Raw genomic sequence first — 13,076 nt, 5'->3', positions numbered from 1 at the left:
TTTCTATATGCCAGTAATGAACAATTGCAGCTTAGAATCAAAAACAAAATACCATTTAACACAGCACCTAAAATATAGTACCTAAGTACAAATACAATAAAATATGTTCAAGGTTTATTTTTAGAAAATGACAGAACTCTGAATAAAGAAATAAAATAAATTATAAATAAATGTAGAGATATTCTTTACCCTTGTATTGGAATACTCAATAGTCTAAAAAAGACAGATCTTCTCAAATTGATCTATAGATTCAATGAAATCTCAGTAACAATCTTAGCATGCGATTTTATAGATATCTATAGACCAATTCTCAAGTTTATATGGAAAGGCAAAACTCAGAGTAGCCAACACAAAGTTAAAGTGTACACAAAAAGCAGAGAAATCATACAACCTAACTTTATGTATTCTTATAAAGTTGCAGTAATTAAGACAGAATGGCATTGGCAAGAAAATGGACATGAAGTTAAATAGAAAATAATGAAGATCCTGGAGATATACCTATACACAAGTCAACTGTTATTTGACAAAAGAGCAGAGGCAGTTTAGTGGGGAAAAATACTCTTTTTAACAAATGATTATGAAAAAATTGAGCTGTTAAATGCAAAAGATTTTAAAAATGAATGTAGACACATGCCTTTCAAACAATTAACTCAAAATTGACCATAGGCCTAAATGGAAAACAAAACTATAGGACTAGAAGAAAATATAAAGGAATATCTTTATGACTTTGGGTTTGGCAATGAGTTTTAGATACAAAACCAAAAGCATCATTCATAAAATAAGAGAAAAAGGAAAGGCAATTTGAAGTTTAGGAAATGAAATGCTTTTGTGATGTAAAATATATTGTCAAGGCAATGAAAAGAGAAGCTGCAGACTGAGAGAAAATATATGTTAAAGACTTTTCTTATAAAGTATGTGTATCCAAAATATACAAAGAAAAATTAAAATTCAACTTTAAAAACAAAATGTCTAATTTAAAATGCATCAAAATCTGAAGAAACACATCCCCAAAGAGGACATAGAACTAAAAATATAACTATATGAATAGATTCTCAACATTATTTGTCACTACAAAATTGCAAAATCAAATAAAACAATATTACTACACACCTATTAGGATGGGTAAACTTAAAATATTGCCAATACCAACTTCTGGAAAGAATGCAAAGTAGAAAAAACTCTCATTCATTTTTGGAGCTAATTAAAATGACACAGACATTTTAGGAGAATGTCTGACAGTTTGTTGCATAATTAAGCACATTCTGACCATACAGTGCACTAAACATACTACTAGGTATTTACCCAACTGTTTGAATCCATATGTCCAAAGAAAGATTATGGTGCAAGTATTTCAGCAACTTTTGCATAATCATTAAGAACTGAAAGCAACCAAAATGGCTTTTAATAGGTGAATGAATAAAGAAATTGCATTAACTAATACAACTAAATATTATTCTGTGAGTTTAAAAAAACAACTATAAAAACATACCAAGAAAGCTTAAGTGCATGTCGAAGTGAAATAAGACAGTCTAAAAATGCTACACACTGTATGATTCTAATTTTATGACATTCTGGAAAAGACAAAAATGTAAAAACAGTTTATATATTTTATTTTGGCTTTTAGTTCTATCTTTCATTAACTTTTTGAAGCCCCTTTGTATTTTGGATTGATTAAAACCCATTGATCTTGAACGAGTGAACCTTAATGATTGCAAATTTAAAATAATAATTATAATAATTGAGGAGACCAGATAATCAAAGGAAGAAATGCAAACAAAAGAGTCTAATTGTCCCACAATTGTATGAATTAACCCCTCCTTAAGAGATTGGAAGGAAATGGGGACATGAGTAACTTTGGAAATGTGTTGAGTTTGTATAATTAAGGCAAAAGAAAGTATACTTCAACATTGAAAACTGGTTATTTAGATTGTTTCCCAACTGAGTTAACAATGATGATATGGTACACATCTACCACATTAGTTTTTGTTTTGTTATATGTCTCATTTCTTTTTCTTCTGTTTCTCTTTTATTTCTAGGTTAGCATCATCGTTAGTATTTCTAGGTTAGCATCATCGTTACTTTAATAATTATTTACATTAGATATTTTTACTTAATTTTTTAGTGTTTAGGGATTAAAAGAGACAACTTATTTTATCAGAATCGACTTCAGTTTTAATCTAACTTAATTTTAGTAAAATGTGTGACTGTCACTCCTATATAGCTCTGTTTCCTCACTGCCTTTTTTATACTATTTGTACATAATTTTTATATGTAACAAATTCAACAATGTATTATTCAGTTTTTTACTTTATGCAATTTGTCTTTTCTATATTGTTTTTTCATTCCTCCATTACTGTATTCTTTTGTGTTAAATAGATATTTTATAATGCACAATTTTAATTCCCTTGTTAATTATTTTTCTATATATTTTTAGTTTTATTCTAAATGGCTGCCCTGGGGGGTACCATTAATATCTTAATTTATAACATTATAGTTTAAAATAACACCAACTTAATTTCAACAGTATACAAAACCTTTGATCCTATGTACTAAGTTTTACCCTTCCTTCATATGATTATTGTTACAAATTATGTCCTTACACATTGTGTTTTTCTCAACAAATATTTATTAGTTTTGCTTTATGCAGTTGCCTTTTTATAAAAAAGAATTTCAAACAAAAATACATTTATACTGTTTTTTAAAGATAGTGTTATTGAGATATAGTTCACATAATATATAATTAACCCATGTAAAGTGATGAATTTAATGGTTTCAATATATTCACAGACATGTGAAGCTATCATCGCAATTAATTGTGGGACATTATTTCCACACACACAAAAAATCTTCCCTAAAAAAAAAAAAAAAAAAAACTTTAGCTAGCACCATTCTTCTCAAAGCTCCCCTCCCAGCTCCCAGCTCTAGACAACCTCTGATTTATTGTACTTTTTGTTGCAGTAGATTTTTGTTTTTGTTCTGGACATTTTATAAGAATACAATCATATAATATACGGTCTGTAATTACCGGCCTTTTTCTGTTAGCCTAAGGTTTTCAACATTTATCCATATTGTTGAACATATAATTCCTTTTTAATGGGCGAATAATATTCTCTTATATGGACATATGACGTTGTCTTTATCAATTCATCAGTTAGTGATTGTTTCCAGTTTTTACCTATTATGAATAATGCTTCTATAAACATTAATGTACAAATTAATGGCATATATTTTATTTCTGTTTGTATATGAATAGGAGTGGAATTACTAGATCATATGGTAACTCTATGCTTAATTGATTTCAGGATTTGCCAAGCTGTTTTTGAATGTAGCTACATTGTCTACATGTCTACCAACAGTTTATAAGAGTTTCCTTTGTTGCGTCATTACCAATACTTACCTTCTGACTTTAGCTTTTGACTTTTAGCTTCTGACTTTAGGACAGACTATAGCTGTCCTAGTGGCGTAGAAAGTGGCATCTCATTGCCATATTGATTTCTGTTTCTATAACAACTAATAGTAGTTAGACATCATGTCATGTGTTCTTTGGACACCTGTATATCTTCCTTAGAAAAAAATTCCCATTCTTTGCCCATTTTTAAATATGCAGATCCTTTGCCCATAGATTGCCTGTGTGTGTGTGTGTGTGTGTGTGTGTGTGTTTATCACAGAGATGTCAGTGTTCTTTACATATTTTGGCTTCAAATTTGTTATCAAATGTATGGTTTGCAAATATATTCTCCCATTCTGTGAAAGAAATCTCTATGTGTTTTCTTTATTTTTTTTTTTTTTTTTTTTTTTTTTTTTTTTTAGTAGAGACGGGGTTTCTCCATGTTAGCCAGGATAGTCTCGATCTCCTGACCTTGTGGTCCGCCCGCCTCGGCCTTCCAAAGTGCTGGGATTACAGGCATGAGCCACTATGTGTGGCCTATGTCTTTTCATTTACTTGATGTCCTTTGAAGCACAGAGTATTATATTTTGATAAAATACAATTTATTTATTCTTCTACTGTTTGTGCTTTTGGTGTAATATCTAAGAATTCTTTCTCAAATCCAAGATCATGAATATTCATTCCTATATTTTCTTCTATTTGTTTTATAATCCTAGCTCTTAAATTTAGCTTTTTAATCAATTTTGAATTAATTTATTATTTCTATGGGATAAGAATCCAACTTCATCCTTTTGCATATGGTTATCCAGTTGCTCCAGCACGATTTCTTGAAATGGCAATGCTTTCTCTATTGAATAATCTCAATGTGCTTGTTGAAAATCAATTGACTACAGATGTATGGGTCAATCTGGACTCTAAATTCTATTCCATTGATATGTATTATCTATCTGTGTGCCAGAACCAGGTTATAATTGTAATTCCTCAAGAGCAAGTTTTGTAGTTGGAAACTGTGAGCTTTCCTGCTTTTTTCTATTTTTTTTTTTTTTTTTCTCAAGATTGTTTGGCTATTCTGGATTCCTGGCAATCTCATGTGAATTCTGTTTTTAAATGTCTTTTATTTCTGTAGGTTTTTGGGGAACAGGTGGTACTTGGTTACATGAGTAATTTATTTAGTGTTAATTTGTGAGATTTTGGTGCACCCATCACCCGAGCAGTGTACACTGAACCCAATTTGTAGTCTGATCTTTCACACTGGTCTCACCCTTTCTCCCAAGTCCCCAGAGTCCAATGTATCATTCTTATGCCTTTGCGTCCTTATAGCTTAGCTCCCACTTATGAGTGAGAACATATGAAGCTTGGTTTTCCATTTATGAGTTAATTTACTTAGAATAATAGCCTTCAATCCCATACAGGTTGCTGCCAATGCCATGAATTCATTTTTCATCTGGGTAGATACGCATAGCTGGATCAAATGCTAGATCTACTTTCAGGACTTTAAGGAATCCCCACACTGTTTTCCACAGTGGTTGTACTAGTTTACATTCCCACCAGTAGTGTGTAAGTGTTTCCTTTTCACCGCATCCACACCAACATCTATTATTTTTTTATTGTTTGATTATCATTAGTAATGTTGAGCTTTTTTTCATATGTTTGTTGGCCATTTGTATATCTTCTTTTGAGAATTATCTGTTCATGTCCTTAGCCCACTTTTTAATGGGATTTTTTGGTTTTGCTTGCTTATTTGTTTACGTTTCTTGTAGATTCTGGATATTAGTCCTTTGTCAGATGTAGAGATTGTGAAGATTTCTTTCTACCTTGTGGGTCATCTGTTTACTCTGCTGACTGTTCCTTTTGCTGTGCAGAAGCTCTTTAGTTTAATTAAGTCCCATCTTTCCATCTTTGTTTATTTTTTGCATTTGCTTTTGGGTTCTTGGTCATGAAGTCTTTTGACTAAGCCAATGTCTAGAAGGCCTTTTCCAATGTTATGTTCTATAATTTTTATAATTTCAGGTTTTAGATTTAAGTCCTTATTCCATCTTGAGTTGATTTTTGTATAAGGTGAGAGATAAGGCCAATTTCCTTCTCCTACATGTGACTTGCCAATTATCCCAGCACCATTTGTTGAATAGAATGTCCTTTCCCCACTTTATGAATTCTTGAATCAACTCATTAATTTCTACATACATACAAGTCAGGGGATTTGATAGGAATTGTGTAACATTTGTAGTTCAGTTTGGGGAATATTGCCATCATAGAGATAAGTCTTTCAATCCATAAATAAGATTTTTTTTCAATTATTTAGATTTTGAAATTTATTTAAAGAATATTTTGTAATTTTGGAGTATAAATTTTGCAATTTTAAAAACTTGTTTCTAAATATTTTAATCTTTGACACTATTATAATAAAATTGTTTGCCACATTTCATTTCCTAATGGTTCACTGCAAGTATACAGTGATATGATTGATTTTGTATATTTATCGTGTATCCAGTAATCTTACTAACCATGTTCACTAGTTCTAATAACTACAGATAATTTTTGTATCCACATTTATAAGAGCTAGTTGTTGGTAGTTTTCTTTTCTTGTGATGTATTTTTCTGATTTGGTGTTAGGATAATACTGTCCTCATTAATGAGGTAGAATGTATTTTCTATTCTTATATTTTTTGGAAGAGTTCATGAAGAATTTATATTAATTCTTCTAAAATATTTGGTGGAATCAAGTGACAAAACCATCTCAATGTTGGCTTTTCTAAGTAGTTTTTGACTACCAATTTGATCTCTACGTTTATTATAAATTTATTTTGATTGTCCACTTTTTATGCCTGTTTCAGTAGTTTGTATGTTTCTAAGAATTTGTTTCCTCTAGTTTATTAAATTTGTTGGTGTGCAATTGTTCACAGTATAATTAACTCTACAATAATTTTCATTTCACTGATGTAAATTGTAATGTCACCTCTTTAATTTCTGATTCTAATTATTTATATCCTCTCTATTTTCATTTTGGTTAATCTAGGTAAATGGGCTCCCAAAACTAGTATTTTGAAAAAGGATAAATAAGACAAACAAAACTTTTTTAAAAGTTTTGTCCATTTTGAGGAAATGGTCAAAGAAGTAGCTTTGAGTTTTGTTGTTATTCCCTGTTGGCTTTTTATCTTCTAGTTTATTAATTTCTAATGTATCTTTATTATTACTGCCTTCTCCTTGCTTTAGGTTTGGTATACTCTTCTTTTTTTCAGTGTTTTGACATATAATGACAGGTAATTGATTTTATATCTTACATTTTCCTATATAGATTGAGTGTTCTATAGATGTCTTTCAGGTCTATTTGGTTTATATTGTCAAGTCTTCTATTTCCTTGTTGGTTTTCTTTGTAGTTGTTCTATCCATTATTGAAAACGGGGCATAGGAGTCCCATAAAATGTTATTTTTTTGTGTCTAGTAATACTTTTTGTTTTAAAATCTGTTTTACCTGATAGTTGTATAGCTGCTCTAGTATTTTTTTGTGATTGTTGATTGCATGACATATACTTTCCTATTCTTTAACTTTCAATGTATACTCACGTTTGAATCTAAAACTTGTCTTGTGCAAAAAGCACAATATTCAATCATTTTTATTTAGTCTGATAATCTCTGACATTCAATTGGGTTTTTAGTCCATTTACATTTAATTTTACTGTAAACATAGTTAAATTTTTCCACCATTTTATTTTGTGTTATATATATATATCATGTCTTTTAGTTGCTGTTTTCCCTTTTACTGCTTTCTTTTGCATTGAGTATTTTATAATGTACTATTTTAATTTATTTAGTATAGTTAATTCTTTTTATACTATTGTTTGATTTTTTTCAATGCTTTCTTTAGGATTTATCATATACATTAACTTAGAATCAGCTTCAGTTTTATACTGGTTTAATTCCAATTATATGCAGAAATGTGACTTCTATATTGCTGTATTTCCATTTCCTCTTTTTGTTGTGTTATTATTACCCATATTACATCCATTAACATCAAAAGCCCGACAATACATTGCAACAATTCTTACTTTACAATTGTTAGTTATTTACTTAGTCAAATACTAATTTGCTCACATCCACCTCCTCTGTGCTCATGTTGACTAATATACTACACATGTGTTATATTTCTTTATGTTAAAGACCCCACAATATATTACATATGTAATTTTTATACAATTTCTCTTTAAATCAGTTAAGAGAAGAAGAAGAAGAATTAAAACTGTCTTTTAGAATCACATATTTGCCTTTACTGGTGCATCTTCCTTTTGTTTAGATCCAGAATAATATCAGGATGCCTTGCTTTCAGCCTGAAAAAGCTTTCTTGAATATTTCCTGTAAAGTGACCTGCTATCAAAAATACTTTCAGTTTTTCCTTATTTGGGAAACTTCTTATTTTGTCTTAATTTTTGAAAGATAGCTTTACTGGATACAGGTTGTCTTGGTTGATAGGCTTTTTTGGTTTGTTTTGGTTTCTCAATGAGAACACTGAATGCATTATTCTGCTACTTTCTGGCATCCATGGTTTCTACATCAAAGTCAGCTATTAATTTTATTGGGTTTCTATAAAAGAAATGATTACTTTTTCTCTTGCTGCTTTCAGTATTTTTTCCTTATGTTTGACTTTCAATGTTTTGACTGTGCGGTCTGTATTTTGTTTTGTTTTGTTTTTTGTTTTTTGTTTTTTTTTAATAAATCTCTTTATATGTATTCCATTTGAATTTATTGAGCTCCTGAAAATGCAAGCTATTGTTTTTGTATAACTTTGGGACATTTTTAGTCACCATTTCTTCAAATATGTCGCCTTTCTTTTTCTCCTGTTCTCTGACATTCTGTTTCACATATGTTGATGCACTTTCTTAGGATCTTGTCTCTTTCTCAAGTTCTTTTTTCTTTGGGTTCTTTGGCTTACAGAATCTTTACCCATCTGTCTTCATGCTCACTAATTCTTTCTTCCACTAGTTAAAATCCACTGATGAACCCCTCTAGTGCATTTGTTAATATTTCACTTACTATATTTTCAACTCAGAATTTTTAATTGCTTTTTTAAAAATAATTTTTCTCCATTTGTATGCTCTATTTAAGATGACATTGTCATCATATAGCCTGCTTTAATCATGTTTTGTTATAATTCTGTGAATATGTTAAATGTCTATTATGATTTTTTTCTGATAAATATGTCATTTGTTCACTCTTACAGGAAATTTCTGTTGTCTGAGTTCTTTATAGGCTGTAGGTCATACTGTCATGTTTCTTTGTATACCTCAAATTTTTGTTTTGTTGAAAACTGGACATTATATATAACATATTATAACAACTCTGGGTACTTCTTTTTTTCCTCCCCCATGCCTGCACCTAGTTACTGTGATTTTCTCAAATTGTTTACTGACTGCTTGAATGATTTTTCTAAATGTCTATTTATTTTCTCATAATATTAACCTCTGATGTTCTCCTTGGGAGGTACAGCTTTGAGTATCCTAAAATCTTCACAATTTATACATCTGACAAAGGACTAATATACAGAATCTACAAGGAACTCAAACAAATTAGCAAGTAAAAACAAAAAATCCCATTAAAAACTAGGCTAAGGGCATGAATAGACAATTCTCAAAAGAAGATATACAAATGACCAACTAACATATGAAAAAATGCTGAACATCACTAATGATCAGGAAAATGGAACTCACTTTACTCCTGCGATAATGACCATAATCAAAAAATTTAAAAAAAATATCTGTTGGCTTGGATGTGGTGAAAAGAGAACACTTCCATACTGTTGGTGGGAATATAAACTAGTACAAGCTCTGTGGAAAACAGTGTGGAGATTCCTTAAAGAACTAAAAGTGGAACTACCATTTGATCCGGAAATCCCTCTATTGGGTATTTACCCAAAGGAAAAGAAGTCATTATACCAAAAAGATACTTACACATGCATGTTTATAGCAGCACAATTCGCAATTGTAAGACTATAGAACCAGCCCAAATGCCCATCAGTCAATGAGTAGATAAATTGTGGTATATATATGATGAAATTCTACTCAGCCACACACACAAAAAAGAATGAATTAATGGCATCCTCAGCAACCTGGATGAAACTGGATACTGTTATTCTAAGCGGAATCGCTCAGAAGTGGAAAACAAAATGTCCTATGTTCTTACACTTAAGTGGGAGCTAAGTTATGAGTATGCAAAGGCATAAAAATGATACAATGGACCTTGGGGACTCAGGGAAAGAATGGAAGATGAGTAATGGATTAAAGACTACAAATTAGATTCAGTGTATACTGCTCAGGTGATAGGTGCACCAAAATCTCACAAATCACCATGAAAGAACTTACTCATGTAACCAAATACCACCTGCTTCTCCAAAACCTATGGAAATTAAAAAAAATAAATAAGCATCCATGGGATAGTAGTACCTTAGGACTCTGTATTTCTCTAATCACACTCAACTGTTAAATCCCACAAATTGTCAAAGGACTGCTCAATTATTTGCAATAAGACCATGGGGTGATAAACTGCTCTAAATTTAACTATAAAATCCTAGCTCCTTTTAAGGAATAGTTTCTGGGGTCAGTCTTTGATTTTTGTCTTGACCTTAGAAGTGCTTTTCTCAAATGTGTTATTCCTGGGTCCTTTTCTGCAAACTAACTGGACTATAGTTTTATCTGTATCTTGAATCTCCACATTCCTTTCACCACAACTTCCACTGTTCTTGAGAGCACACCTAGGCCCCAACTTCTCCAAACTTTGCTGAAATAGTTCCTTTGTAAACAGATTAAGAGTTTTTGGTTTTATGGCCTGTGCTCCTCCCAGGTAAAATAGCCGAGCTAGGAATATGTATCCAAGGGTGGAGACAATAGTCAGGTTCTCTCTAAGAATCTGCTCTAGGGTTTACATACTTAGCTGCGGGTTGGGAGGGAGCAGCCCAAAGTCCTCTCAACTTGCCTCTCCACTTATGGAACCACCACCTGACAAGCTGTGTTAGGGTGATTAGGACCTCAGTCTTCTCAGAACATCATGCCCAAAGTAAAGTCTCCTTTCCACAAGTGAGGGTTGGGTAGAAAAAGGGACCCTAATCTCTCAACCACTCTTAAGTTGAGCAATAGGCAATTGGGGTAGGGTGAGCAATGCTGACATCCTGCTTCTCCTGATGAGAAAGCTCTCCAACTGGACATTAGAAGGAGCCTTGTCTTCTTGGCTACAGCAATCTGGAGTACAGTGCATCTTTCTGTGCATAAAGGACAAAGAGAAAAAGTAGTCTTACTAAATTTTTATGTATTTTCTAGAGTATATATTTTTTATTTGATGCTGCACTCAGGACCATTGCCAAAGGCCTTGAGCGCACACACACACGCATGCACACACGTATTTTCACCAGTCTCACTGAAGAGTGGGTGGAGAGTAGGTCAGTGGCACTCTTCACACTTTGCTGCCTGAAGCTGATCTCTCTCTTTTAAATTTACCTATAGAGTTACACTTAACAATGTTATTTTTTTCTCATGTGTCTTCAAATTACTCTCTATTGTTCTTGCATTTTGTCCTAAACCACTTTCTTTAGAGTTTCTTGTAGGGTAGTTCTGCTATCGGCAAATTGGCTCAATTTTTCTTTAGCTGAGAAAGTGCTGAGTAATACTTCATTTTTGAAGGATGACTTTGCTAGATTTGGAACTTTTTTTCACTTTTTTTTTTTTCTTTTAGCACTTTGATTAATTCATATCAGTGCCTTCTGACCTTCATGAGGCCTAATGAGAAATCAGTTAATTTTATTGAAGATCACCTAAATATGTTATCATTTCTCTCTTGCTGTTTTGAAGATTCCCTTTTTGCATTTGGCTTTCAAATATATGATATTGGTGTGAATGCCTATGGACCTCTTTTATTTTATTGATCATGTAATTCAATTAGCTTCTTGGTAGATTAATGAAGATTAATATTTTCACCAAAGGAGAATTTATTTTGGCCATTATGTTTTCAAACATTTCTTCTGTTTCTTTTTCTCTCTTCTCTCCTTCTGAGATTCATATCATGAGAACTTTAGCATACTTGATAGTTTTCCACAGGCCTCTGAGGCTTTGGTTTTCTTTTCTTTTTTTTTTTTTTTTTTTTTTTCTTTCTGCTCTTCAGGCTGAATAACCTCAATGAACCTATGTTCAGGTTCACTGATTTTTTTCTTCTGCCTGTTAAATCTGCTGTGGAGACCCTTGCAGTAAATTTTGTATTTAGCTCTTGCACTTTAAATTCCAGAACTTCTAGTTGGTTCTCTTTTATAATTTGTATCTTTTTATTAATACTCGCTATTTGATGAAATATTATTTACATACTTTATTTTCTTACACAGTGTTTCCTTTGCCTCTTTGAACATGTTTGAAATAGATGATTTAATGTGCTGCCTTTCTCAGGAACAGTTTCTTTGTTTATTTTTCCTTTGTATGGGCCATACTTTCTTATTTCTTTGAATAGTTATATTTTTGGTTTGAAACTAGATATTTTAAACAATACAATGGGGCTACTCTGAAATTTAGATTCTTTCATCTTTCTACAGTTTTTTTTGTTTTTGCTGCTTATTATAATCATTGTTTATTTGTTGGTGACTTTTTCAAATTAATTATTAAAGTCTTCTTTGCCATATAAGCCTATTGAATTATTTTATTGGTTAGTTTAAGGATTAGCTAATAAGGCACAGATTTCCATAAATGCCTGGAACCAACACATGTTCAGATATTTGCTAAAGGGTTCTGTGGAAGTATTTAGGCTTAATTTTAATATTCAGCCAGGAAACATAAAGTTATACCTTAGCTTTCAATTTCTGCATAAGCAGAGCTTTAAGATAAGTGTAAGGTTAGAACTTTCGGCTCCTCTTGTCTTTTCTGTGCATGCACACAACCCTACACATGCACATTGTCTTCCAGGTTCCCTAGAATAAATCAAAGCTATTGAAAGTCCGTATAGGTGTCTCATTCCTTAGCCATATTTTAAAGCTTTTTAGTTAAACTATTATTTTTTCAAATTGTTATCCATTGCTTCATGCAGGTGCAATGTTAAAATACTTTCTTGGAAATGTTTTTAATAAACTCAACCTCCCCATTCCCTCATTTCTCTTATCCCTTTTAGCACTGGTTTGACTATGAATCAGGTCAAATAAAGATAAGCCTCTATACTAAGGTCTTCTAGGAAAACAACAGACAAGTCAAATAATGATGGTTTTGAGGATGAGTCTTTTAAAGAGCCCAGCTCTACTCTGTTTCCTCCAGTACCAGTAATATGGATATCATTTTCAAAGCTACTACTGAGCTGGGGAGTGAGGGTTGAAGCTATTAAATCTGAAACACAACAAAGCTTACTTTTGTTATCAAAGGTCACCCATTTTTCTTGACTAAACACTCACCCACTTGCTTCAAGGCTTTAGTTAATTTTCAGATTTCTGAAAAGTTGGTTCAACAACTTTAGACATTTTTCATGTTGCTTTTATGAAAAAGAACATATTTTGAAGGTCTTTACACTATTATTTTTATTTATGTCATGATATATAGCATTCTTAAAAGACAAAATAGCAATGAAGGACAGAGTTGTGTTTACCAGGGTTAAGGAGAGGGTGGGTATAAGAGGGTAGTGGATATAGCTATAAAAATTTAAACACAAGAGACCTTTGTGGTGATGGAAATGTTCTATA

This window comes from Papio anubis, chromosome 13 (assembly GCF_008728515.1).
Source record: "Papio anubis isolate 15944 chromosome 13, Panubis1.0, whole genome shotgun sequence".
Lineage (NCBI taxonomy): Eukaryota > Metazoa > Chordata > Mammalia > Primates > Cercopithecidae > Papio > Papio anubis.
This window is presented reverse-complemented; position numbering follows the sequence as displayed.